The 26,423-nt window shown below is 44.7% G+C and overlaps 1 protein-coding gene across 8 annotated transcripts in view; it reads left to right on the top strand.

The window, feature by feature from the left end:
• Positions 1–1,007: 1,007 nt before the first annotated feature.
• Positions 1,008–26,423, top strand: part of MAP4 (microtubule associated protein 4) — a 276,274-nt gene continuing 250,858 nt past the window's right edge. For all 8 annotated transcript variants that reach the window (XM_073329155.1, XM_073329157.1, XM_073329156.1 and 5 more), the window contains exon 1: positions 1,008–1,132. The gene's annotated coding sequence lies outside the window, so the exon portion shown is untranslated. The remainder of the gene's footprint in view (positions 1,133–26,423) is intronic.

The following is a 26,423-nucleotide window of genomic DNA, read 5'->3' as shown; positions in this document are numbered from 1 at the left end:
GTCACCAAGCACCCTAGCCCACTTCTTCTCTCCCCTTCCACCCCCATATATCTAAGCCCCCCAGATCTCTCCCTGCCCTCATATTGCCACCTCTGATGTACAAAAAACCCCAGGAGATTAAGGATGAGCCTGAGCCTATAAAACTGGACAACTGGAGTGTGTACTGAGCACCCTTACAGATTTCCTGGCACAGCTACCTCAAGAAGAGACAATGCTGGGAAAACCTAGGCAAGGGGTAGCCCTACCCTGCCCGTATATCCCCATGGCTCCTGGTTTTGCTCCTCATGCCATGGGACCCTAAGAGCTTGTCTATACCAGAAGGTTTTATCATTTTAACTAGCCTAGCATGATGATGCACCTTGTGTGGATGCTGTTGTACCGGCATAAAAGTGCCTATACTGGTATAGTTTGTTTGGAAAGGGGAATAAGCTATACCGCTATAAGGCACCTTTACACCAGTACAACTGCATCCATGCTCGGGCTTATACCCGTGTAACTCTTATCAGTAAAAAAAACCACCCCCTCCCTGCCCTAGCTATACCAGCCTCACTTCTGTATTGCAGCTAGGGTGACCAGACAGCAAATGTGAAAAATCAGGCCGGGGGTGGGGGGTAATAGGAGCCTATGTAAGAAAAAGACCCTAAAATCGGGACATCTGGTCACCCTAATTGCAGCCCAGCCTCTCCAGCCAGATCACCCCATTCTCCCCAGACCTCTCCCCTTAGCCAACGCCCTCTAGACTCCTGAGACCCCTCCCCCTTGAAATCTCTCTCCAGGGCCTAGCTCTATGGCCTTCCTGACAAGGTCCGCTCCCCACCGCCCACATGCTACTCTTCACCCCAGCTTGCTGCCCTGTTGTCCCAGCGCCGCCTCAGCTCCTCCCGCGGCCGGCCCCACCCTCCGCCTCCCGCGCTCGCCAGGATTGGCTGAGCGCGAGCTCGCTGCGCAGGGATTGGCTGAGCGCAGAGGCCCGCCCTTTGTGTCAGCGGGCTAGGTTACTCAGCGTGAAGTCGGCGGCAGCCTACTTGCGGGTGCTTTAGTGCTACGCGCTCCCTCCCCCTCCCGGCCGGGCCCGCAGGGAGAGTGACACTCATCAGGCGGCTCCAGCAGCTCGCAACCGCCATCCCTGTCGGTAAGAGCCTCCGTGGGGCTCCGACGGCGCGAGCGGGGAGGGTCCCCGGGGCGGGGGGGGGGGGGACCCTAGGAGCGGAGGCGTGGGCCCGGCGGCCCGCCGGGGAGGGGAAGGGCTCGGCTCTTGGGGGGGTCCGGTGGGGGTGTGAGGGGGACGGGAGAGCAGGGCCCTAGAGGAGCTGCTGGGGCGCCGGGAGGAGGGAAGCTCTTGGGGCAGGGCCCTGGGGGTGGGGTCTTGGGAGCGAGGGGGGCAGCGGTGAGGGCGGGGCGGGTTCCTGGGGGAGGGCAGCGGTGCGGGTGGGGCCCTGGGAGTGAGGGGGCAGCGGTGAGGGTGGGGGGGGTTTCTGGGGGAGGGCAGCGGTGCGGGTGGGGCCCTGGGAGTGAGGGGGGCAGCGGTGAGGGCGGGGGGGGGGGGTTCCGGGCGGGGCGGGGCGGGGCAGGGCTCTGCGTGGGGGGGGGGGGCAGCTGTGAGTCTGGCAGAGGGACCCTGAGGTGGGGTGCCCAGCGGGAGTTGGTTGCAGAATTGGCGTGGCTGTGAGGGTTGATTATTTCTTCCATGAGCCTCTGGGGTGTAGGAAGGGAGACGTTCCCAGCTGAGTCTATGGAAGGGGTGAAGTGGTTACCCCCCACCGTCTCGGGATGGGGTATGACACCCCTCTTTCTTTCCCTGCTCAGGAGCCTGAGTCATTTCCTAGCTCTATCCCTTAGGCAGCTTTCTCTTTGCTGGCAGTGGCTGTCGTATCAATGTCTGTTAGGGGTTTCTTGGGGGGCTACACTGACCTAATCAGACCCTTTGCCCCACTTCCCAGCATGAGCTGACCCCTAGTGATATGGGGCTCTGGCCTCCGGTCAGCCCTGGGATGGTCTGGTAGAGAGAGGGACAGAGTTGGGACCACAAACCTTTGCTTGCTATAGGATTAGTGGGTTTTCTACTGGGGGAAGGGCACACTTGAATAAGTACACTCAAAATTTCCCCAGCCAGAACTTCCCAAAATCTCACTTCAGAGCTCTGAATCTCATCCCTTCCCTCCCTCAACCAGAACACCCAAACTTCCCCTTAATCTCCCTCCCTCCCAACCCCCAATAATTCATTTTTCTTCAAATTAAGGGATATGGGGCATTTTATGCCTTTTATGGGAATGGGAGTTGAATTATAAATCACAAGCTGGTGAGGTGGCAGAATCCTGTTCAGTGCAACAAACTGGAACATTATGGGGGTTAATTTAATTTGTGGTAATTAACAATATTTTGTAGTAAGGGTGTGATGGGCTGCAATAATTGGCACGTATAAAAGTGACAGGAAATTCAAAGCGGGGGTGGGAGGAGGAGCATCCTGCAGCATCTGTCTTGAGCAAGAGAGGTGGGGGATTTGTGTCTGGGTCATCCCAGAGGAAGTGGGAGCTTCTGGCAAAGGTTTTGTTGCATTGGAGGGAAGAGGCTATGTTCCTAGTGATAGCTTTGCTGTTCCTGCAGTTTTATTTGAAACAGCATTTTCGTGAACTCCTCTCCCCTCTCTCCCCCGCCCCTGCTCAAACTCACAGAAACACATATGTGTTTGGTCAAATACAGTATTGCATGTTTCAGAGTAGCAGCCATGTTGTTCTGTATTCGCAAAAAGAAAAGGAGTACTTGTGGCACCTTAGAGACTAACAAATTTGTTAGCCAGTATTGCATGTCAGGGCTTCTTATCTGGTCCTCTTGAAGCTATTTGTAATGTGGTTCCCCTCTGCTTCCTTGCTACAATTCTGGCTGGCTGGTCTCCTTCCCTACTTTACAAGGATGGTTGTGGCATTGCATCAGGGGATATTTGTGCTGTAATTCAGTAACACAGCAAGGATAAGCATTTGCAGAGCTGCTGCTTGCTTGCAGCTTGATGAGATGGGTGTGGTAAGCTGAGTGGATACAGCAGACGCTAGGCCTATACGGTAACACTGCCCAGTCATCAGCATAGAGATTCAAACGCCAAGCTATTTATATAAATTAGGCCTAGTTTCAAGCTGAGCACATTGATTTAGAAGGAACAGTTGTCATATTTTCAGTATTAAATGAGTGTTTGCTATGACACTATATAGTACTGTCACTGGTAAGTTTAGAAACAAGTGCCATGGAGATGTTGGATATGAAAAGTCCACTCTGAATAAACGTATTCCTCGTTAAGTGTATCTTGATCCTGACCGTATGCTTTGTTGTTGTAATGTTCAGTCTCTTTCTGTCAAATCCATGCCCTGATTAAGCCTATTAAAGCTGAATTAATATTTTAGCCCAACTTTCCTGATAAACCTTCTTTAGCTTTTAAACCCCATCACCATTGTAATAGTCTTCATTTCACTTTATCTTTGGTGGGGTGCCCAGCGGAAGTTGGTTGGAGAATTGGAGTGCCTGAGAGGGTTGATTATTTCTTCCATGATCCTCTGGGTGCAGGAAGGGAGACGTTCCCAGCTGAGTCTATGGAAGGGGTGAAGTGGTTCCCCCCCATTTCTGTTTATGGGTGTCTAAGCTCCTATTACAGGGTGGGCAAACTTTTTGGCCCAAGGGCCACATTTGGGTGCGGAAACTGCATGCAGGGCCATGAATGTAGGGCTGGGGCAGGGAGTGCGGGGTGTGGAAGGGAGTGCGGGGTGTGGAAGGGAGTGCGGGGTGCAGGAAGGGGCTCTGGGCAGGGGGTTGGGGTGCAGGAGGCAGTGTGGCATGTGGGAGAGAGCTCAGGGCAGGGGGTTGCGGTGAAGGAGGGGTGCGACGGGGCCCAAGGTGGGGTTGCAGTGCAGGAGGGGAGTGGGGTGCGATGGGACTCAGGGCAGGGGGTTGGGTGTGGGAGGGCACTCAGTAATAAATAATAATAAACGCCAATTATTGCAGCCCATCAGGGTTGGGGTGCAGGAGAGGTGTGGCAGTGGGTTAGACTCATAGAATATCAGGGTTGGAAGGGACCTCAGGAGGTCATCTAGTCCAACCCCCTGCTCAAAGCAGGACCAATCCCCAATTAAATCATCCCAGCCAGGGCTTTGTCAAGCCTGACCTTAAAAACTTCTAAGGAAGGAGATTCTACCACCTCCCTAGGTAACGCATTCCAGTGTTTCACCACCCTCCTAGTGAAAAATTTTTCCTAATATCCAACCCTAAACCTCCCCCACTGCAACTTGAGACCATTACTCCTTGTCCTGTCCTCTTCTACCACTGAGAATAGTCTAGACCATCCTCTTTGGAACCACCTCTCAGGTAGTTGAAAGCAGCTATCAAATCCCCCCTCATTCTTCTCTTCTGCAGGCTAAACAATCCCAGTTCCCTCAGCCTCTCCTCATAAGTCATGTGTTCCAGACCCCTAATAATTTTTGTTGCCCTTCGCTGGACTCTCTCCAATTTATCCACATCCTTCTTGTAGTGTGGGGCCCAAAACTGGACACAGTACTCCAGATGAGGCCTCACCAATGTCGAATAGAGGGGAACGATCACGTCCCTCGATCTGCTCGCTATGCCCCTACTTATACATCCCAAAATGCCATTGGCCTTCTTGGCAATAAGGGCACACTACTGACTCATATCCAGCTTCTCGTCCACTGTCACCCCTAGGTCCTTTTCCGCAGAACTGCTGCCTAGCCATTCGGTCCCTAATCTGTAGCGGTGCATTGGGTTCTTCCGTCCTAAGTGCAGGACCCTGCACTTATCCTTATTGAACCTCATCAGATTTCTTTTGGCCCAATCCTCCAATTTGTCTAGGTCCCTCTGTATCCTATCCCTCCCCTCCAGCGTATCTACCACTCCTCCTAGTTTAGTATCATCTGCAAATTTGCTGAGAGTGCAATCCACACCATCCTCCAGATCATTTGTGAAGATATTGAACAAAACCGGCCCCAGGACCGACCCCTGGTGCACTCCACTTGACACCGGCTGCCGACTAGACATGGAGCCATTGATCACTACCCGTTGAGCCTGACAATCTAGCCAACTTTCTGCCCACCTTATAGTGCATTCATCCAGCCCATACTTCTTTAACTTGCTGACAAGAATACTGTGGGAGACCGTGTCAAAAGCTTTGCTAAAGTCAAGAAACAATACATCCACTGCTTTCCCTTCATCCACAGAACCAGTAATCTCATCATAGAAGGCGATTAGATTAGTGAGGCATGACCTTCTCTTGGTGAATCCATGCTGACTGTTCCTGATCACTTTCCTCTCATGTAAGTGCTTCAGGATTGATTCTTTGAGGACCTGCTCCATGATTTTTCCGGGGACTGAGGTGAGGCTGACTGGCCTGTAGTTCCCAGGATCCTCCTTCTTCCCTTTTTTAAAGATGGGCACTACATTAGCCTTTTTCCAGTCATCCGGGACTTCCCCCGTTCGCCATGAGTTTTCAAAGATAATGGCCAATGGCTCTGCAATCACAGCCACCAATTCCTTTAGCACTCTCGGATGCAACGCATGCGGCCCCATGGACTTGTGCACGCCCAGCTTTTCTAAATAGTCCCTAACCACCTCTTTCTCCACAGAGGGCTGGCCACTTACTCCCCATGCTGTGTTGCCCAGCGTAGCAGTCTGGGAGCTGACCTTCTTCGTGAAGACAGAGGCAAAAAAAGCATTGAGTACATTAGCTTTTTCCACATCCTCTGTCACTAGGTTGCCTCCCTCATTCAGTAAGGGGCCCACACTTTCCTTGGCTTTCTTCTTGTTGCCAATATACCTGAAGAAACCTTTCTTGTTACTCTTAACATCTCTTGCTAGCTGCAACTCCAGGTGTGATTTGGCCCTCCTGATTTCATTCCTACATGCCCGAGCAATATTTTTATACTCTTCCCTGGTCATTTGTCCAATCTTCCACTTCTTGTAAGCTTCTTTTTTATGTTTAAGATCCGCAAGGATTTCACCGTTAAGTCAAGCTGGTCGCCTGCCATATTTACTATTCTTTCGACATATCGGGATGGTTTGTCCCTGTAACTTCAATAGGGATTCCTTGAAATACAGCCAGCTCTCCTGGACTCCTTTCCCATTCATGTTATTCCCCCAGGGGATCCTACCCATCCGTTCCCTGAGGGAGTCGAAGTCTGCTTTCCTGAAGTCCAGGGTCCGTATTCTGCTGCTTACCTTTCTTCCCTGTGTCAGGATCCTGAACTCGACCAGCTTATGGTCACTGCCTCCCAGATTCCCATCCACTTTTGCTTCCCTTACTAATTCTTCACAGTTTGTGAGCAGCAGGTCAAGAAAAGCTCCACTCCTAGTTGGCTCCTCCAGCACTTGCACCAGGAAATTGTCCCCTACATTTTCCAAAAACTTCCTGGGTTATCTGTGCACCGCTGTAGTGCTCTCCCAGTGATTGAAGTCGCCCATGAGAACCAGGGCGTGCGATCTAGTAGCTTCTGCGAGTTGTCGGAAGAAAGCCTCATCTACCTCATTCCCCTGGTCCGGTGATCTATAGCAGACTCCCACCACTACATCACTCTTGTTGCTCACACTTCTAAACTTAATCCAGAGACACTCAGGTTTTTCTGCGGTTTCATACCGGAGCTCTGAGCAGTCATGCTGCTCCCTTATATTCAGTGCTACTCCCCCACCTTTTCTGCCCTGCCTGTCCTTCCTGAACAGTTTATAACCATCCATGACAGTACTCCAGTTATGCGAGTTATCCCACCAAGTCTCTGTTATTCCAATCACGTCATAATTCCTTGACATCACCAGGACCTCCAGTTCTCCCTGCTTGTTTCCAAGACTTTGTGCGTTTGTATATAGGCACTTGAGAGAACCTGCTGATCGCCCTCATTCTCAGTATGAGGTAGGAGCCCTCCCCTCACAGACATTCGTGCCTGTGCTTCCTCCCGGTATCCCGCTTGCCCACTTACCTCAGGGCTTTGGTCTCCTTCCCCCGGTGGAAGCCCTTCTCACTAGGTTAGCCAGCTGGGTTGGGGTGCAGGAGGGGGTATGGAGTGTGGCAGGGGGTTGGGGTGCAGGAGAGGTTCACGGTGCTGTCTCCGGCCTGGCGCCACTTACCTGGAGCGGCTCTGGGGTGGCAGCAGCGCCACTCTTGGAAATGGCCAGCACCATGTCCCGGGGTTAGGGGAGGAAGCAGAGGGCTCTGTGTGCTGCCCTTGCCTGCAGGCACTGCCCCCTGCAGTTCCCATTGGCAGGGAATGGGGAGCCGCGGCCAATGGGAGCTTTGGGTGTGGAACCCACAGGTGGGGACAACATGCGGAGTCCTCTGCCTCACCCCCTGGGCCACAGGGACATGGTGCTGGCCACTTCCGGGAGCGGTGCGGGGCCTGTGGTGCCATGGGGGTGGCAATCCTGCAGGCCAGATTCAAAGCCCTGAGGGGTTGGATCTGACCCGAGGGGCCGAAGTTTGCACACCCCTGTCCTATTAGGAGAACACCTTGGTCATCTTTTCCAGGAAGAGCAAGTTCACTTTGTTGTACTTTTCTTCGTGAGAAATTTTTAAACATGGAATCCTCCTGGATACCTGTATTGCACATTCTGGACAATTATATTCTTCCTGTGAAAAGGAGGCTAATACTGAACACAGTGTCTAAAGATCTAAGCAGTGTGTTTTCAGTGAGATACTGTTTAAATATTCAGTGTTGAAAACCACTTGTTTTTCCTTTAAGACTTAACTTTGGGGGGGATTAGTGACCTCTCTCTCCCTCCCTCCCTCACACCTTGTTCTTGCAGTGACCAGCAGGTAACCTTGTCTGATGCAGCCTTAGGGTATGTCTACACTGCAGTTAAACACCTATGGCTGGTCTGTGCCAGCTGATTCAGGCTGGAGGGCTGTAAAATCGAGGTGTAGGTGTTCGGGTTTAGGCTGGAGCCCTGGCTCTAGGACCCCCCCCTCCCCCCTCCGCTGCCGCCCCCGCCCATGGAGTACCAGAGCTTGGGCTCCAGCCTGAATGTCTCCACCGCCATTTTACAGCTTGAGCTCAACATGGACCAGCTGTGGGTTTTTAATTGCTGTGTAGACACATTCTTAGTGTCCCTTTTTGTTTTCAAACTGCAGCTGAGTACTGTGCTGATGGCTTGAAGGATTTTACAACTGTTAAATTCCTTTCCTGTTGATTATGGCTTGAATGTTCTACTTACTGTATGCTGGGGTAACATTTTGGTATATTACCATCTTATTCTGATTTACTTTGCAGAGTAGTTTTCTCTTGCTTGCAAAATCCAGATCCCTTTCAATTATAATTTATTATTGCTCATTGCAAAGTCTCAAATTTTAGTAATGCTGCCAGTCATAATACCAGTGGCTACTTGGTCAATCAGAATGTAGGGTTCCAATCACTTTTTTGTGGTAAAATTACTTGAATCGTTTTAGAAAATATAAATGAGAACTTTCTGACCATTCTGGAGGGTCTCAATTACCCACATGTCTAGAGACACAATGAAGGATCCCTGGCTCTGTGGTCCACTCAGATCAGGGCAGATGGGTTTTTCAGTTTAAATCAGCTTCATTAAACTTGATATTATTGCTATTATAATACATTGCGCCTTTGTTTTCCTTGGAAATAATCCTTGTGATAAATGATGAGCCCAAAGGCAGGATAGTTTTGAATCTGATTTATTACCTCAAAAGCAGAAGGAAATTTGATATTATCACTTAAATCTCTTGTTTAATATGTATCTACTAAAGTGACTTCAGTGGAAATACCAAATTCAAAGAAGTTTCAGTGACTGGAAGCTATAATGGCCCAGACAGATGAAGGTCAGGATAGTCAATGCTCACCCTGACAACAGTCTTCCCATTGGTGTGGCTTTCCTCCCCTCTAACTGCATTAGAGAAGGATTCAGTCACTTTGGTCTTCAAGGAAAAATAGAAAGAATTTTTAAGTTTACATATTTATATGATGCTGATTAAGCTACTCTTTGAAGCTTTAAAATCTGACTTTACCTGATTAATTCCTTAACACTAATACAACAAGGAGTACTTCTGGGACCTTAGAGACTAACAAATTTATTGGGCATTAGCTTTCATGGGCTAGAACCCACTTCATCAGTTGCATGGGTTCTAGCCCACAAAAGCTGATGCCCAAATAAATTTGTTAGTCTCTAAGGTGCCACAAGGACTCCTCGTTGTTTTTGCTGACACAGACTAACACGGCTACCACTCTGAAACCTGTCTTAATGCTAATAGTAATTGGTTCAGATCATTGACTTGCCACATGCAGACTGGTGCAGAGTTTGATTCCAAGGAGTGCCGAACACCACAACTCCTCCTTGGGATTTGCAGATGCTCACCATCTCAGGATGTGCCCCTTATTGCATGGAAGTCCAGTGTGCTACCTGAAGACCTATTTTAATGGACTATATCATTTGGTTGTTGGAAACAGGGAACTGTATGACTTCATAGAGACTAACCAATTTATTTGAGCATAAGCTTTCATGAGCTACAGCTTACTGCATCCGATGAAGTGAGCTGTAGCTCACGAAAGCTTATGCTCATTTAAATTGGTTAGTCTCTAAGGTGCCACAAGTACTCCTTTTCTTTTTGCGAATACAGACTAACATGGCTGTTACTCTGAAACCTGTATGACTTCAGTGTGTGTTTTGTTGTCGATAAATGCATCTTTGTGGCTATTTCATCTCTGCCGGTGCAAATGTTCATTGTGGACATACGATTGGTAAAGGAGAGAGGCCAGTAGGTGGGACTATCATGGCTTACTTTCCTATAGTTCTAAACTGTCAAATGAAATTTTGCAATTAGTTTTGGTTTATATGCATGTTAAATGCATTCCATATATGTAACCATTTTATAAGAGAGCCAAATAGTTCAGTTTTAACATTGTTTTGAAGAAAACAACCATTTGCCCTCTGGTTTTAGGGACACCATTAGGTCAATTTAAGCGTTGGTTTTGTTAATGAAGGTTTTATTTAAAAAAAAAAAAAAAAAAAAAAAGCCAGACTGATCAGCTGAAAAATTTTATGAAATTAAAACCAAGCACACTTCAGTGGAAATACTTTATTTTTAAAGGAACAATGTTATTTTAATTGAGCAAGCTGAATGCAGCCGCAAAAAGTTAACAGCGTACATTTTAAAAATGTCAGTTGATAATCTGAGAGACTGCCAGTAACTCAAATATGGACGCATTCTTTAAAAATATGAATCTTAATCTGTATCCTTTCTTAAAATGGTTTCAGGCTGGCAAATTCTCAGTTTAAACAGATGAGTTATATATTCTTTCTGGGGTTTGTAAGAAAAGTGCTGACACAGCCTTAATTTTATTGAACAAAGTTATAATTATATTTGAGGTTCCAACCCCTGTGATATCCTAGTGGTTACCTCCATCTCCAGAAGTAGATGGACCTGAGCCACAAAATCAGATCTGGGTTTCTGTGAGATTTAAGTCCAGAGTTTTAATTTAGGCTCATTAGTACTAGTAAGAAAAAGTGACTGTTGACTGTCACTCTGTTGTGCTATTCTTGAGCTCGTTTCATATGCAATAAATCCTTTACCAGTAACCTTGGCTGGTAAATGCAGTTCTAGCACTGAACCCTCCGTATTTACATACATGTTGTTGTACAGGTTTCCATATTCTGATGGAATATGCCAGACTTATGACTAAGGGAAACCACTGGTCAGACAGTGAATAGAATCATAGAATATCCGGGTTGGAAGGGACCTCAGGAGGTCATCTAGTCCAACCCCCTGCTCAAAGCAGGACCAATCCCCAATTAAATCATCCCAGCCAGGGCTTTGTAAATCTGTCAGGATACATTTAATCATGTATAATTAAAATGAAAGTAGTGGTTACTTATGGTATGTTTGTGCATTAGTTTGGCTTTTATGGTCTTATTGGAAAGACCATTAAAATTTATTGTGCTACTTCAAGCTTAGAGTGGAACAAAGTCTAATTTTTTTCCTTTGACAACTGGGATTGTCACACATCCTACTCTTGAGAATCGCATGTGTAGATGGGAATATTTTAATTTGTTTTACTTATCAAAAGATCATGTGTATTAATGTTCTGGGGTTTACTCCCTCCTGGGTGCCTGTGCTAGTGGTCTTGAGCTGACATTCTTGTTTGAAGTATAACTTAATTAACCTTCAGCAATAGATGATGAAAGTGCAGGGTACTTGGACTGTGTGGGTGAGATGGCAGCACAGCATCATGGTGGTGATGTTAGCTCAAGACCCAGCAAAAATTGCATTTGAAATAGGAAGGCCTCAGAGGAAGAGAAGAGTAATGTCTTGCCACCTGGTGGCTGTGGGCATTGACAACAGGATTTTAAAGGGTGCATGTGCTCACCAATAGCTATGTTGAATGGAGGACAGTCAGTTTGAGTAGTTTTTATAGGTAGTTTATTGTAATAGACAAAGCCTGAAGGCTGTGTTCCCATTGTTCAAAATATCTTCAGTCTTCCACAGTTTAGAAGCCTGTGCCATGCCCTGATACATAGTGGTGTCCATGTACAAAAGAATTCCTCAGTGGGAAGAAAAGGTCAGTGAAATCAATTCCTGGATGTTCTGCAAATATTAATTCTGCAGCAGTGTGAATAATGTATTTTGGCCAACAATAGCACAGTAAACTGCTTATGGAGAAACAACGAGGAGTACCCTCCCCCCCGACGTTCTGGTTAAACTTGGATTTATGCTGGAAATGGCCCACCTTGATTATCATACACATTGTAGGGAGAGTGGTCACTTTGGATAAGCTATTACCAGCAGGAGAGTGAGTTTATGTGTGTGTGTTTTGGGGGGTGGGGGTGGGGGGTGAGAAAACCTGGATTTGTGCTGGAAATGGCTCACCTTGATTATCATACTCATTGTAAGGAGAGTGATCACTTTGGATAAGCTATTAGCAGCAGGAGAGCGGGGTGGGAGGCGGTATTGTTTCATGGTCTCTGTGTATATAATGTCTTCTGCAGTTTCCATAGTATGCATCCGATGAAGTGAGCTGTAGCTCACGAAAGCTTATGCTCAAATAAATTGATTAGTCTCTAAGGTGCCTTTTCTTTTTACATGATATCCAGTGGGTTAATCCACTAGCTAGACTAAAGACGAATGAGGGTTCCACAAGTAAAGCTCAGTAACTCCTTCTTTTGTTCTACAACCTCCTCTCCCCATGCTATATTCTGATCAATAGGTCAGGTCCATCTTTTGTATCATGCTCCCTCTAGTTGGGTTACTGAAAAGTTCAATTCCCTATTGTGCTACATGACTGGAAAGGAGAAGGCTTTCCTTTTCCCTCTCCCTGAGTCCTAAGCCTATTCTAAACCCCTAAGTTTCTTCTTTGAGTCTCATTCCCATTGAATAGTCCTAGTATCTGGCACTGATGTTAGCGGAGCTTTCCTAAGGAACAGCAGAGTAAAACTGACATTCTTTATCAATTTTATTGCTGTCCATAGGGTTCTTACTAGTAGTAGTAAAACTTGACTAGCCTTGTTAGTACCACTTAGCTGCTGATTGGAAGAATGACTAGTCTGAGCATCAGCAGAGGCACTGAAGCTATCTGCATAGTTTGAAAGATGGCACATGCTTCATTAGCTCACGTTTTACTGGTGGGGAAATTCTGCACCTCTGCACAATGCAGAATTAATGTTCCATGCAGAATTTTATTTTTTCATGCAGAATTTGTGATTTCCACCAAAAGGAAGCATTTTGGTGGAAATCACAAATTTCAGCCCTGCACGCAGTGGGGCTGACAGCCAGAGCAGAATTTTGCTGAATTTTAAAATACTGTGTGCAGAAATTTTAATTTTTTGACTCTGTTTCCCTAGGAGTAACATTTGGAAGGTTGTTTGCAACCATGTGGACTAAATATTTTGGTGTTTTTTTTTTTAAAATGGAAATATAAATTCTGCGGAAATGGCTGGTGTCATTGAATAGTCCTAGTATCTGCCACCTTCTCTCACCTGGGCAAATAAATGATTTTTTTTTTCAAGCCCACTGTGTTTGTACTGCTGTGCATGCAGGGTTCTGTGTGGGTACAAATAAGGTTAAGTACTAGGCGTAGTTCTCTGCACTGGGTGGCATGTGTCAAGCCTCATGTATGCTTATTCTTATACTTGCAAGTACACGGGGTACAAAAGGAGTAGAGCTTGCTTAGAAAACGGGAATGTCCTAGTATGGTCTTAAGTATAATTCTGATCATGCTAATGAGGAGATTAAGTCCATATCCCCCCCTCCCCCACCTCCTTTAAGCTTTCTGCTGCTGTGCAAGAGTGCTTGCTGGCCAGGCAGCAGTGTGGAATCTGGCTTACCTGCCATTCTTGAACTGTTCATCCCTTTTCACCTTGTGACTATATCATGTGTGGAACCTGCAGTGCCTGTACTGTGCAGGATCAAGACCGGGATCAAGTGTCTGTATCCCCTATATCTTGTCATGATTATCTCCACATACAACTGGTAGTCCTAGTTCATTAGGTTGGTGTCCCATATAGACAGGCACTTATTTCAGTCATTATTTAAAAAAAAAAAATAGAATGATCACAGTAGACAACTTCTATGGCAGGTTGCTTGCAGCCAGTCTTAACGTCAGTTTTTAAAACTAGCTTTGTGTGGATAAAAGAAAAGGAGTACTTGTGGCACCTTAGAGACTAACAAATTTATTTGAGCATAAGCTCATGGAAGCTTATGCTCAAATAGATTGGTTAGTCTCTAAGGTGCCACAAGTACTCCTTTTCTTTGTGTGGCTAGAGCATCCTTAGCAACGCTGTCAGGAATCCACTTGAGCATGCAGTAGGCTGATCTTGCTAGTCAGCCAAGTGCCAATACTTTGAATATTTCATCACTAGCAAATACTGACATTTTAATTTGAATGCCCCCATGCATCCTTCAGACTGCACGTGGTGAAATGGCATCTGTTTCCCTCTGTCAGATCACTGCTGGCACTGACTCAACGGGCAGGGCTAAAATGGCCTGAGGGGGCTGGATCACATGTAGCTGTAGTCCTACAGGAAGATGCCTAGCTTTCAACTGAAACTGAGGCTGACTGAACTACATGCAGCCAGACAGGCTAATTATGTTTTGGCAAGGACTAATTGGAACTGAAATTTAAGCTCATAGCTGTTATTTTGCAGCTTTCTTAGTCCAAAAGCTACCCCTTTTCATAAATTGATTAAGATACATGATGTATGTTGTTGTCTAAGTTGCCTTTTTTTTTTTTTTTTGAAAAGCAGATTTATTTCTGAATATGATTAGGTCATATATTTCCAACATTTTTGTCTGGGAGTGAGTCACTGTTTCTTTTGTGAAATTGCATTCGCGCTACCTTATCCTGGAAAGTAGCTTTCAGCTGAAGTTAGGGTGTTGACACTTACTTTAAACTGGAATCTTTTATCAGATGAATTTCAAAGCATGTTTACAAACACTTGAATTATGACTCCTGAAGTGCTAAAATACCAGATATCAGTCCATTCCTATTGGTGGAAATCCTCCAGTGCTGGGGATGTACTTTCTGAGCATGTTTAGCTTTTGCTTTTTTCTCTGCTGAATTTTGAACTTTAAATTGAGGGGGTTAGAGCATCTGTATGTAGCTTAATTGATGTTTATGAAATACTTTAAATCCTCTGGAAGAAGACATCATGTGCATGTATCCTCCGTTTCCCCATCTATTTGTACTTTTCACTTGTTGTGCCATGTCTGCTATGAGATTGTAAGCCCTTCAGTATAGGTAACATGGCTCTGTGCATCTTCAAGGAGAATAACGCATTTAAATGCTATAAATAAATAAATAATAGAAGTGCAAAGCATTAACACTTGAAAAAATTACCAGAAGTCCTAGCTGAAGGACTAATGTTACTAACCAAGGATGAAGTGGCAGAATTCCAGTGAGATTGAAAGGCAGTGCCTCAGTGAAAAGACCAATCCCCTAGGAGATGGTGTCCCTGAAGTCCCTAGATCAGGGGTGGGCAAACTTTTTGGCCCAGGGGCCACATCTGGGTGGGGAAATTGCATGCAGGGCCATGAATGTAGGACTGGGGCAGGGGGTTGGGGTGTGGGCAGGGGTGCGGTGTGCAGGAAGGAGCTCAGGGCAAAGGGTTAGGTCGTGGGGTGTACGAGGGGGCTCAGGGCAGGGGGTTGGGGTGCAGGAGGGAGTGCGGAGTGTGGGGGGGCTCAGGGCAGGGGTACAGGGAGGAGTGTGGGAGGAGTCTGGGGGCTTAGGGCAGGGGGTTGGAGTGCAGCAGGAGGTTGGGGTGTGGCAGGGGGCTTAGGGCAGGGGGTTGGGGTGCAGGAGGGGTAAGGGGAGCATGAGGGGGCTCAGGGCAGGGGGTTGGGGTGCAGAGTGCGGCAGAGGGATCAGGCCAGGGGGTTGGGATGCAGGAGGGGTTCAGGGTGCCAGCTCCGGCCTGGCACTACTTACCTTGAGTGGCTCTGGGGTGGCAGCAGTGTGCAGCTCCCTGCCTGCCTTGGCCCTGCACTACTTCCAGAAGCGGCTGGTACCACGTCCCTGTGGCCCCTGGAGTGGGGGTAGGGAGAGGGCTCAGCACGCTGCCCTCCCCTGTGGGTACCTCCCCCGAAGCTCCCATTGGCCGTGGTTTCCCATTCCCGGAAATAGGAGCTGCGGGGGGCTGTACCTGTAGGCAAGGGTAGCATGCGAGCCCTCTGCTGTGTGCCGCCCCCCTGCCCCCCAGGCCACAGGGATGTGGTGCTGGCTGCTTCCAGGAATGTGGGGCCTGAGGCGCCAGTGGGTGGCTATCTGCCTGTGGGCCATAGTTTGCCCACCTGTGCCCTACATAGTGCTATCTTTCTTCAACCTCTTGCTATTAGGAGTCTACTTTGAATCCCTGCTCCACACACACACTCCTGGCTTCTGGAAGGAAGAATTTTTTTAGCCATGTTTGTAGCAGAAAAATCTTGTGAAATGTTACCATTGTTAACACCATCTCTGCTCCACTGGTGTTAGCACTGTTGGGAGCACTACAGTAGCTGGGCAGCTGTCAGTTTATGGCATTTAAAATGCTGGTAACGAACCCTGCTCTTAGCAGGTATGTTTATTATGGTATTTAAAACTCCTGTAGCTAGTAGTCTGTCTATACTAGGTCTCCTAATGTGATGAACACTGGTGGAACTGAAATTGTTCTATGAACTGATAAAATTTAGCAAAAGTTCCCTAGTGCAGTCAGGGCTTTTATGTCTGCCTCTCTGATCCCTTCCCAGAACATCTTGTGTGTATGTAGGAATCGCGAATACACTACCCACCCCATAACCTTCTGTCTGCTTTGTAGACTGTGAACTCCAATATTCTCTTGTCCCCTTCCCACCTCCCCCCAGTCTTTTTTGGGTGATCCTTCTCAGATAATTGCTTCAGTATTCGTTGGTATTAGGGAAATTAAAGTAAAACCGTTATAAATTATAATCAAAGTGGATGAGGCACACCTTTTGGACCAACTTCTGTTGGTGAAAGAGACCATCTTTCGAGCTATACAGAGCTCTTCTTCAGGTTCTCTTTGTAGCTCGAAAGCTTGTTTCTCTCACCAACAGAAGTTGGTCCAGTAAAATATATTACCTCTCCTATCTTGTGTCTCTAATATCCTGGGACCAACATGGCTATAACAACACTGCAAACAGTTGTTTCTTGTCTGTTTCACTTCTGCCTAGAGCTTTCTGATTAGCAACGGTGAAAGCAACCATAGTCTTGTCTTCACTTTGCTGTAGTTTAGGAAAGCTGCCAGTAGCAGCAGAGGCCCTGAAGCTCTGTCTCTGCAGACTTGGGAAGACGGACAAGAAGACGATCACATTTTGAAAGTTATCTCTTCAGTCAAACCATCTAGAAATTTCAATTTTTAAAAGGAAAGTTTAATTTGGTTAGAAATGGACTTAGGCTCTCTTACTCACCAGGGGCACAAGTGGATTTTTTCAAGTTGAAATTATATATCCAGCAGCAGATCAAATAGGTTGTTTGATCTTCATGGGAACACCTCTTGTAAAAGTGGGTACAATTTTAAGGATGGTATCTGGTAACTATTGATGCATGGCTCTAAAATTATTACTTTGATTGTAACTTACTCTTCATAATGTTTTCCTTGATATTGCTTTAAAAAAACCTTCTCTGATAAATCTCTGAAATGGGAATTTGGGATGTTAAAAGGAGCAGTAAGCAAAAAGGATGGGTTTTATGCTTCTTAGGAAACATTTGATAACAGCAGCAATTGGTGCTTTTGAGCTGAGCATTCATGTTCCTGCTGAGGTGGGCAGAAAGCAGCTTGAGAAACTTAAATCAGTTTCATAGTACTCACAGCATTACTCTAAGATGTTTCCAGCCATTCAACATGATCAGGAAATAGAGATTTCTGTATCATTGGTTAAAAACACATGCAGAATTTTTAATTTAAAGGCATTATAATAAAATTCCATGCATCATTACAGCACAATGTTTGTTGCTGATATATTCATTCACCAGATGAAACAATGTATGACATTGCAGTATGATGCAGGTAACCTAAGCTGCTTTCTAAACTTGAAAAATGAATAATTAATGAAAGTGTAAGGAGAGTGATCACTTTAGATAAGCTATTACCAGCAGGAGAGTGGGGTGGGGGGAGAGAAAACCTTTTGTAGTGGTAAACACCCATTTTTTCATGCTTTGTGTGTATAAAAAGATCTTCTGTACTTTCCACAGTATGCATCCGATGAAGTGAGCTGTAGCTCACGAAAGCTTATACTCAAATAAATTGGTTAGTCTCTGAGGTGCCACAAGTACTCCTTTTCTTTTTGTGAAAGTATACTCTGACTTTTGGATACCTTCAGATATTTCATCTGATACGATTATTTGTTCAGAATATGATCTTCTCTGTGCTGAGAATTAAAACAAAACCTATAATTTTTGCATTAAACCTATATCTTTTTATTCCTGTATTCATTTTGTCCAATAGTCTTTCTTAGGATACCAGCATTTTGGAAATGTCCTGCCTGATAGATTGTAATACTTTGATTCTGCTTGTGCTTTGAGGGATGAATTGCTGGAGTTTTACTCATCCTTTGGGTAAAGTGCATTTTTTTTAGCCATGAGGATTCATCACAGTACACAGGACAGTAGGATCAAGTTTCACACTGGAGATTACATGTTTGTCCTGTGGTAACCCTCTTAGTAGCTTGCATTGGTGAATGGCTGGATTTGTAAACTTGTATATCTGCGTTAACAGTGTTTGGTTTAACTCTGGCTTATTTGCTTTCCCTCCAACCTAATTTCAGATTTGTGAATTCACTGTTCAGGTTTGAATCTACAGCTCATCTGAAGATCAGAATGCTTGTGTGCTTAGCACGTATTCTTAGGTTTGGTGATTTGTTCTGAACAAATTTTCTGATGTGAAAAATGTGTGTGGAACCTGCAGGATGCTGAGAAACCAAATACATGTGTCCAGTAACCTGCAGATCAGCTTCTGGGTTTAGGTGTTTCAGCAGACATTAGCTGTGTTGGTGTGGCAATTAAAATATACTGTAGTCTTGCATTATGTCATCACTTATCAGACACAAAATTGAATTTGGCAATAGGAAAAATGTGTATAGATTTTGCAAATACTGTAGAATGTTATGAGTTAACTATTCATGTGTGATCTCTTTTATGGTGAGTACTTCTGTATGGTTCCTGCTGCTACTATGTCCAAATAGTAAAGCAAAATGATTATGGTCTCCCTTGAGGTGGGAGAGGGGTACCATAACTTAACTTTTTTTGCATTTTCAAGTTTGGTAATTTTGTCATACTCTGAATTCATTTGGTTATTTATTACTAATTGAAGAGATTACATAGGAATTTCCCCAATAGGCACATTATTCTGTGGCTGTCTGTTACAGGGATTCTTGAGTCTGCCATTGCATCTTATCTTGTATACTGCTGGAGACTGGATAATGTAAAAGATAAACTGCTGCTCTGGGCCGGTCTGGCAATTCTTATATTCCCTGTCTACTAATTTGCTCTCTCTTCTGAATTATGAAGTTTACTAGGATCACTTGCTGTGAAGGTACATTTAACAATTGATTATAAATTGCATTGAACATGAAAACAATTATTGCTTATTACAGGTATAACCATACTTGTTAACTGTGATATTACCCCGGGCCCAATCTGATGGACAGACAGCTGTGTCCCCTCAATTCCCCAGTCTGGGGTGCCTCTTACACTGCTTCGCTGTGAGAGCAACCACTCCTAGTCTGCTCACACATGGCTGTCAGCATGTAAATCACTCCCAATTATAGTGTATGAGTGCTATAGTCAGCCACTTATGCGCTACATTGCAGGGTGACACCCCCAAACTCCCAGTCCCAGACTTTCCCTCAGGAATGTGCATCTTATACTGCCTAGCACCCTCATGGACAATACAAGCTCATACGACGGCCGTCATTTCATTGATAGAAAATCATATGTACAAATCTTATTGTCTCAAATGGAGTTTCCCAAACACGTCAGTCCAAACACACTGATTTAGATAAAACAATAAAACAAGTTTATTAACAACAGAAAGATAGATTTTGAGTAATGAGGCATAAAAGTCAGAATTGGTTACAAAGAAATGAAAAGTAAAACACAAACGAACATCTAACTTAACAAGCTAAATGAATTCAAAGCAAAGGTTTCTCTCACCATGTGCTTACAGCAGTCTGGCTGGATTCCTTTCAGTCAGGACCCCACCCCAGTTCAGTATTACTTACCTGAAAGACAAGGATTGTTGATGCTGTGAGCAGAGAGAAAGGGAGGAGTATTTTGGGGCATCTGTTGCTCTTTTCTTATAGTTCTCCTTTTCCTTTGAAGATCATCTCCAGCTAGGGTTCAGGAGACAGGAAATCTGTGGGGATGAGAATCTTAAGGTGTTTCTTCACCAAAATGTAAATTTCTCACTTGCACCCTTTTTCCTGCCAAAGAATGGCCGTTTACCCAGGTGATAGTTTTGTTGACCAGGTGATTTGGTTTTGGTGACACCTGGTTGAGGCATCGGTTTGCCTTTTGTCTCAGAGGAACTGGTTTGTGTCTGCTTTTGCAGACTTGGAATATGTCTCAGTCATATCATACAGTAAAACCTTATAACTTTATATACAATGTTGCCTCACATTTTACCAGGACAATAACGATCAGCAAATTATGAGTTTTCAAATGATATTTTGTACAAAATCCATCATAGCCTTATAAAAAGGGTGACTGCAGGGTTACAGACTCACATGAACATTGTATTGGAGTCCATGCAGGGCACTTCACAAGTTAAACAAAGACTGGTTTAAATAATCTGTTTGAACTTGAACTTGACATGAAAGGTGTGAGGACTACACAGCAGGGATTCAAATAAGGGAGTGGCTTTGAGCAATGGACGAGAAGTAGTTAAGTCATTAAGGATGATGTTCTGTTCACATTTGGTACTCTGTTTTAAACATTAACTTTTTATTTCTCTAAAACTGTTTCTTTAAATAAGAGAAAATGACTGCATTACTCCTTCAGGATAATGTATCTGTCAAGTTTGAAGCTCTAAAGGTTCTGGTAACTAATAAATCTGTGGGTCTTACCTCTATGGTTGGCTGTCACTTTTTTTGTTTGGGGAGGTGGAATATTTGACCAGCTAGTTTATTTTAATTTTAAAGCATTTTTCAATAGATAATGCCAGCACAAAGTCTCCACTCCTCTCGTACTTTATTTTTAAAAGGTCTACTTGTGCTCGTAGTAGTCTGAAAAGTCCTGGACTCTGGACAAAAGTAGAGGCTTCCCCTATCATGTCACAGTAGAGATTTTGAAGAACCTGGCATTCCAAAAGCAAAACTGTAAGCGTCTCTCATAGTTCTATTCCAGTAGCCACTGTCAACTAGCACTGGAAAGCCATTTGGTAGCAACTACAGCACAAGTGTCAAACTCCTTTTGTGGAGAGACCCGTATTTCATTCTTAATTACGGTCCATTGCACTGGAGTATAAATTTAGGACTGTATACTGCCCTTAGGCTATGTCTACACTGAGCACTTTACAATGGCGTGGTTGTGCCTCTGCGGCCGTGCTGTTATAAGGTAAACAGTGTAGCTGCTCTTTGTCACCAGGAGAGAGCTCTCCTGGCGACAAAATAAAAGCACCCCCGACGAGGGGCGGTAACTTTGTTGACGGGAGTGAAATCTTTTGTTGTTCAGGGGTGTGGTTTTTTCCCCACACCCTTGAGCGACAAAAGTTTTGATGAAGAAAGTGCAGTATAATGAAACCCTTAATCTACAGCTGATCTACTCATGTCGATGTGGTGTTTGCACAAAATTTTAGGGTGAAATATGGCTTTTATTTTGTCTTGCAATTAATTTTAAGGTACTGAACAAATGACGTTGCCTAACTTTCACATTCCGTGTCAGTCAGAGAAAATATTATCCTGCTGGTGCGCCTGCTATTTTTGCCCTTAGTTTCTCTTTCTTCCCCCTTTTCTCCCCTTTTTATAGTGTTCATATCTCTCCTCCTTTCTTCCCTGTGCTTCCAACCTTCATTTTTCTGCTAAAATGGTGAGCTGTGAAATAATGCTGATGTCTTAGTATCATATTTAGGCTTTAGCTTTAACAACCTAGTGAGGTGAATGGGGGAATTCACATCTCAGTCGTCATCATTTCAGGCTATGTGCAGACTCAGGAAGATAATGTCGCACTGGTAACTTTGAAAATGTGAACCAAGTATAATCTTTGCAACAGTGAGGGCAAAATATAATCTCATTTTAAATTAAGGGTTAGATCCTGTAGAATCTGAATGTGCTATGCAAGTCCAAGTCTCACAAATACATCAGTCTGGATGTTTGACAACCCTGAACTAAAGCATAAATTCGGCTCTAGTTTATCCCTAATTGTAATCAGCTGTAGTATAAAAATTGACTTTATTGTCTTAGTTATTTGTAGGTGAAATAAGGGTGCTGCTCCAAGATCTAGATTTTAAAGTCTGGAGTTGCGTAACTGAATTTATAGCCGCCTTCCCTCCGCCCCCCAAAATGTTCCTGCTGTGAGACCGTTAAGTCCATCTCTTTGTCTTCCAGGGTTCTTTAATCCTTTTCTTTGTCAGTTTTCTATGATTAAAGAAGCTGCATTTGGGGAGTGGGAGGAATAAGTTTGTAGCTTTTGAGGGAAATGTTCTTGCTGTAGCTGATTTGCTCTCCCATCTATCTTAATGAAAGCACTGCTCACCATCTTGCGCTCCTCTGTGCTGAGAGGATGCGCACTGATTAGCTTTCTGTAACACCATTTCACAGATGGCATGGTTTACTTAGATCAGATTAGTTCTGTTTATACTGTAGCCCACAGACAAGATGCTGTCATGTGGAACTGGGAGACACTTACTATGTAAATAGTACTTGGCTTTAATACGACTTGAGTTTTATGAGAACTTTTAACTACTTTCCCTCCCCTGTGTCCCAAAGGCTCTTTCATTTGAGAAACTAGCTGTTTAATTTTGATGGATCTTACACTCTGCCTTTTTTTGTCTCTGAAGTCTGAGACCTATTTGCTATTGCTAATATATAATTTGTGTATAATTTGCCTTATTTTTGTAGACAAATATACTGACTGCACCAGTTTTTTAATATCTTGAATCAGACTTTAATGGCAACTTCATTCTATCTAATCTCATTCTGAGGTACTGATGTAATCGAATTAAATGGTTGAGAATGGACTGAATAGAAAATTAACATTTAAAAGTTTCAAAATATATAATTTTTAAGAAAAAAATGAGAACTGTCAAAAGCCAAGCAGAGTTTGACCTTGCAAAGGAATTTAAAACCAATAGTAAAAGGTTCTTTAGCCATATATAAAAAAAGAAAAGGAGAAAAGAAGCAGGACTGCTAAGCACTGAGAAAGGGGCGTGGAGATTAAAGATAATCTAGGTATGGCCCAATGCCTAAACAAATACTTTGCCTCAGATTTTAATAAGAGTAATGAGGAGGTTGGGAACAGTGGCAGAGTGACTAATGGGAACAAGGATGTGGCAGTCTGAGGTGGAAGTCAAACACAAACAGTTTAGTGGGACCAAATCGCGGGACCCAGATAATCTCCATCCAAAATATTAAAGGAATTATCAAATGAAATCACAAGCCAAATAGCAAGAATTTTTAATGACTCTCTAAACTCACGGGTTACACCTCATGACTGGAGAATTGCAAATATAGTATCTATATTTAAGAAAGCGGTGGGTAGTAAGAGAGAGTTATCCAGAAAACTACAGACCCTTTAGTTGGACCTCAGTTGTATGCAAGGTTTTAAAACAAAATTTTGAAAGAGAGAATAGTTAGGGACATAGAGGTAAATGGTAATCGGGATAAAATACAACATGGTTTTACAAAAGGTAGATTGGTCTTGCACAATCTGATCTTTCTTTGAGAAGATAACCAATTTTCTAGACAAAGGAAATGTAGTAGATTTGAACTGCCTGAATTTCAGTAAAGCATTTGATACAGTTCCACATGGGATATTGTTAGTTAAATTGGAGAAGATCGGGGTTAATACAAGAATCAAAAGAAGGGTAAGGAACTGGTTAAAGAGGAGCCTACAATGGGTCATGCTGAAAGGTGAACTGTCAGACCGGAGGAGGTTACTCAAGGATCGGTTTTGGGACCAGTTTTACTTGTTTTCATTCATGACTTTAGCACAAAAAGTGGGAGTTTGCTAATAAAATTTGCAGATGACACAAAGTTGGGAGGTATTGACCAATATGGAGGAGGACAGGAATATCACACACACGGATTTGGACAACCTTAAAAACTAGAGTAATAGAAATGGGATGAAATTTAATTATTCAAAGTGCAAGTTCATGCATTTAAGGATTAACAAGAATTTTTGCTGTAAATTGGGGACGTATCAGTTGGAAGCGACAGAAGAGGAGAAAGACCTGGGTGTATTGGTTGATCACAGGGTGGCTATGAACTGCCAATGTGATGCGGCTGTGAAAAAGGCTAATGTGGTCCTAGAATGCATCAGGTGAGGTATTTCTGGTAGAGATAGGGAAGTATTGTTACCGTTCTATAAGGCACTGGTGAGACTTCATCTGAATATTGTGTGCAGTCCTGGTCTCCCATGTTTAAGAAAGATGAATTCAAATGGGAAGAGATGGAGAGAAGGGTTATTAGAATGGTACTAGAGAGAGGGGTTACAGTGGATGAGAAGCTGCATATGGGTCATAGAATATCAGGGTTGGAAGGGACCCCAGAAGGTCATCTAGTCCAACCCCCTGCTCGAAGCAGGACCAATTCCCAGTTAAATCATCCTAGCCAGGGCTTTGTCAAGCCTGACCTTAAAAACCTCTAAGGAAGGAGATTCCACCACCTCCCTAGGTAACGCATTCCAGTGTTTCACCACCCTCTTAGTGAAAAAGTTTTTCCTAATATCCAGTCTAAACCTCCCCCACTGTAACTTGAGACCATTACTCCTCGTTCTGTCATCTGCTACCACTGAGAACAGTCTAGAGCCATCCTCTTTGGAACCCCCTTTCAGGTAGTTGAAAGCAGCTATCAAATCCCCCCTCATTCTTCTCTTCTGCAGACTAAACAATCCCAGCTCCCTCAGCCTCTCCTCATAAGTCATGTGTTCTAGACCCCTAATCATTTTTGTTGCCCTTCGCTGGACTCTCTCCAGTTTATCCACATCCTTCTTGTAGTGTGGGGTCCAAAACTGGACACAGTACTCCAGATGAGGCCTCACCAATGTCGAATAGAGGGGAATGATCACGTCCCTCGATCTGCTGGCTATGCCCCTACTTATACATCCCAAAATGCCATTGGCCTTCTTGGCAACAAGGGCACACTGCTGACTCATATCCAGCTTCTGGTCCACTGTCACCCCTAGGTCCTTTTCCGCAGAACTGCTGCCTAGCCATTTGGTCCCTAGTCTGTAGCGGTGCATTGGATTCTTCCATCCTAAGTGCAGGACCCTGCACTTATCCTTATTGAACCTCATCAGATTTCTTTTGGCCCAATCCTCCAATTTGTCTAGGTCCTTCTGTATCCTATCCCTGCCCTCTAGCGTATCTACCACTCCTCCCAGTTTAGTATCATCCGCAAATTTGCTGAGAGTGCAATCCACACCATCCTCCAGATCATTTATGAAGATATTGAACAAAACCGGCCCCAGGACCGACCCTTGGGGCACTCCACTTGATATCGGCTGCCAACTAGACATGGAGCCATTGATCACTACCCGTTGAGCCCGACATTCTAGCCAGCTTTCTACCCACCTTATAGTGCATTCATCCAGCCCATACTTCTTTAACTTGCTGACAAGAATACTGTGGGAGACCGTGTCAAAAGCTTTGCTAAAGTCAAGAAACAATACATCCACTGCTTTCCCTTCATCCACAGAACCAGTAATCTCATCATAGAAGGCGATTAGATTAGTCAGGCATGACCTTCCCTTGGTGAATCCATGCTGACTGTTCCTGATCACTTTCCTCTCATGCAAGTGCTTCAGGATTGATTCTTTGAGGACCTGCTCCATGATTTTCCCAGGGACTGAGGTGAGGCTGACTGGCCTGTAGTTCCCTGGATCCTCCTTCTTCCCTTTTTTAAAGGAAGGGTCAATAGTGTGCCATTGTTGCCAAGAAGGCCGATGGCATTTTGGGATATATAAGTAGGGGCATAGCCAGCAGATCGAGGGACGTGATCGTTCCCCTCTATTCGACATTGGTGAGGCCTCATCTGGAGTACTGTGTCCAGTTTTGGGCCCCACACTACAAGAAGGATGTGGATAAATTGGAGAGAGTCCAGCGAAGGGCAACAAAAATGGTTAGGGGTCTGGAACACATGACTTATGAGGAGAGGCTGAGGGAGCTGGGATTGTTTAGCCTGCAGAAGAGAAGAATGAGGGGGGATTTGATAGCTGCTTTCAACTACCTGAAAGGGGGTTCCAAAGAGGATGGCTCTAGACTGTTCTCAGTGGTAGCAGATGACAGAACGAGGAGTAATGGTCTCAAGTTGCAGTGGGGGAGGTTTAGGCTGGATATTAGGAAAAACTTTTTCTCTCGGAGGGTGGTGAAACACTGGAATGCGTTACCTAGGGCGGTGGTAGAATCTCCTTCCTTAGAAGTTTTTAAGGTCAGGCTTGACAAAGCCCTGGCTGGGATGATTTAACTGGGGATTGGTCCTGCTTTGAGCAGGGGGTTGGACTAGATGACCTCCTGAGGTCCCTTCCAACCCTGATAGTCTATGATTCTAATGACCAGAGTAATGGGGAACCTACCTTACCAGACAAGATTTAAGGAGCTTGGCTTGTTTAGCCTAACAAAAACAAGGGTTGAAGGGATATATGATTATCCCTTTGATGTGTTTATGGATAGTAAACACAGGGGAGGGAGGGACAGACGGAGGGAAGTTATTTCAATTAAATTAATTTGAAATCTTTCAATTAAGATTTGAGGACTTTCATGAACTCATCCAGAAGTTATGGTCCTCTTACAGGAGT

This window comes from Lepidochelys kempii, chromosome 2, assembly GCF_965140265.1.
Source record: "Lepidochelys kempii isolate rLepKem1 chromosome 2, rLepKem1.hap2, whole genome shotgun sequence".
NCBI classification, from domain to species: domain Eukaryota; kingdom Metazoa; phylum Chordata; order Testudines; family Cheloniidae; genus Lepidochelys; species Lepidochelys kempii.
Note: the sequence above shows the minus strand (reverse complement) of the source record. Positions and strands in the feature narration are given on the sequence as shown.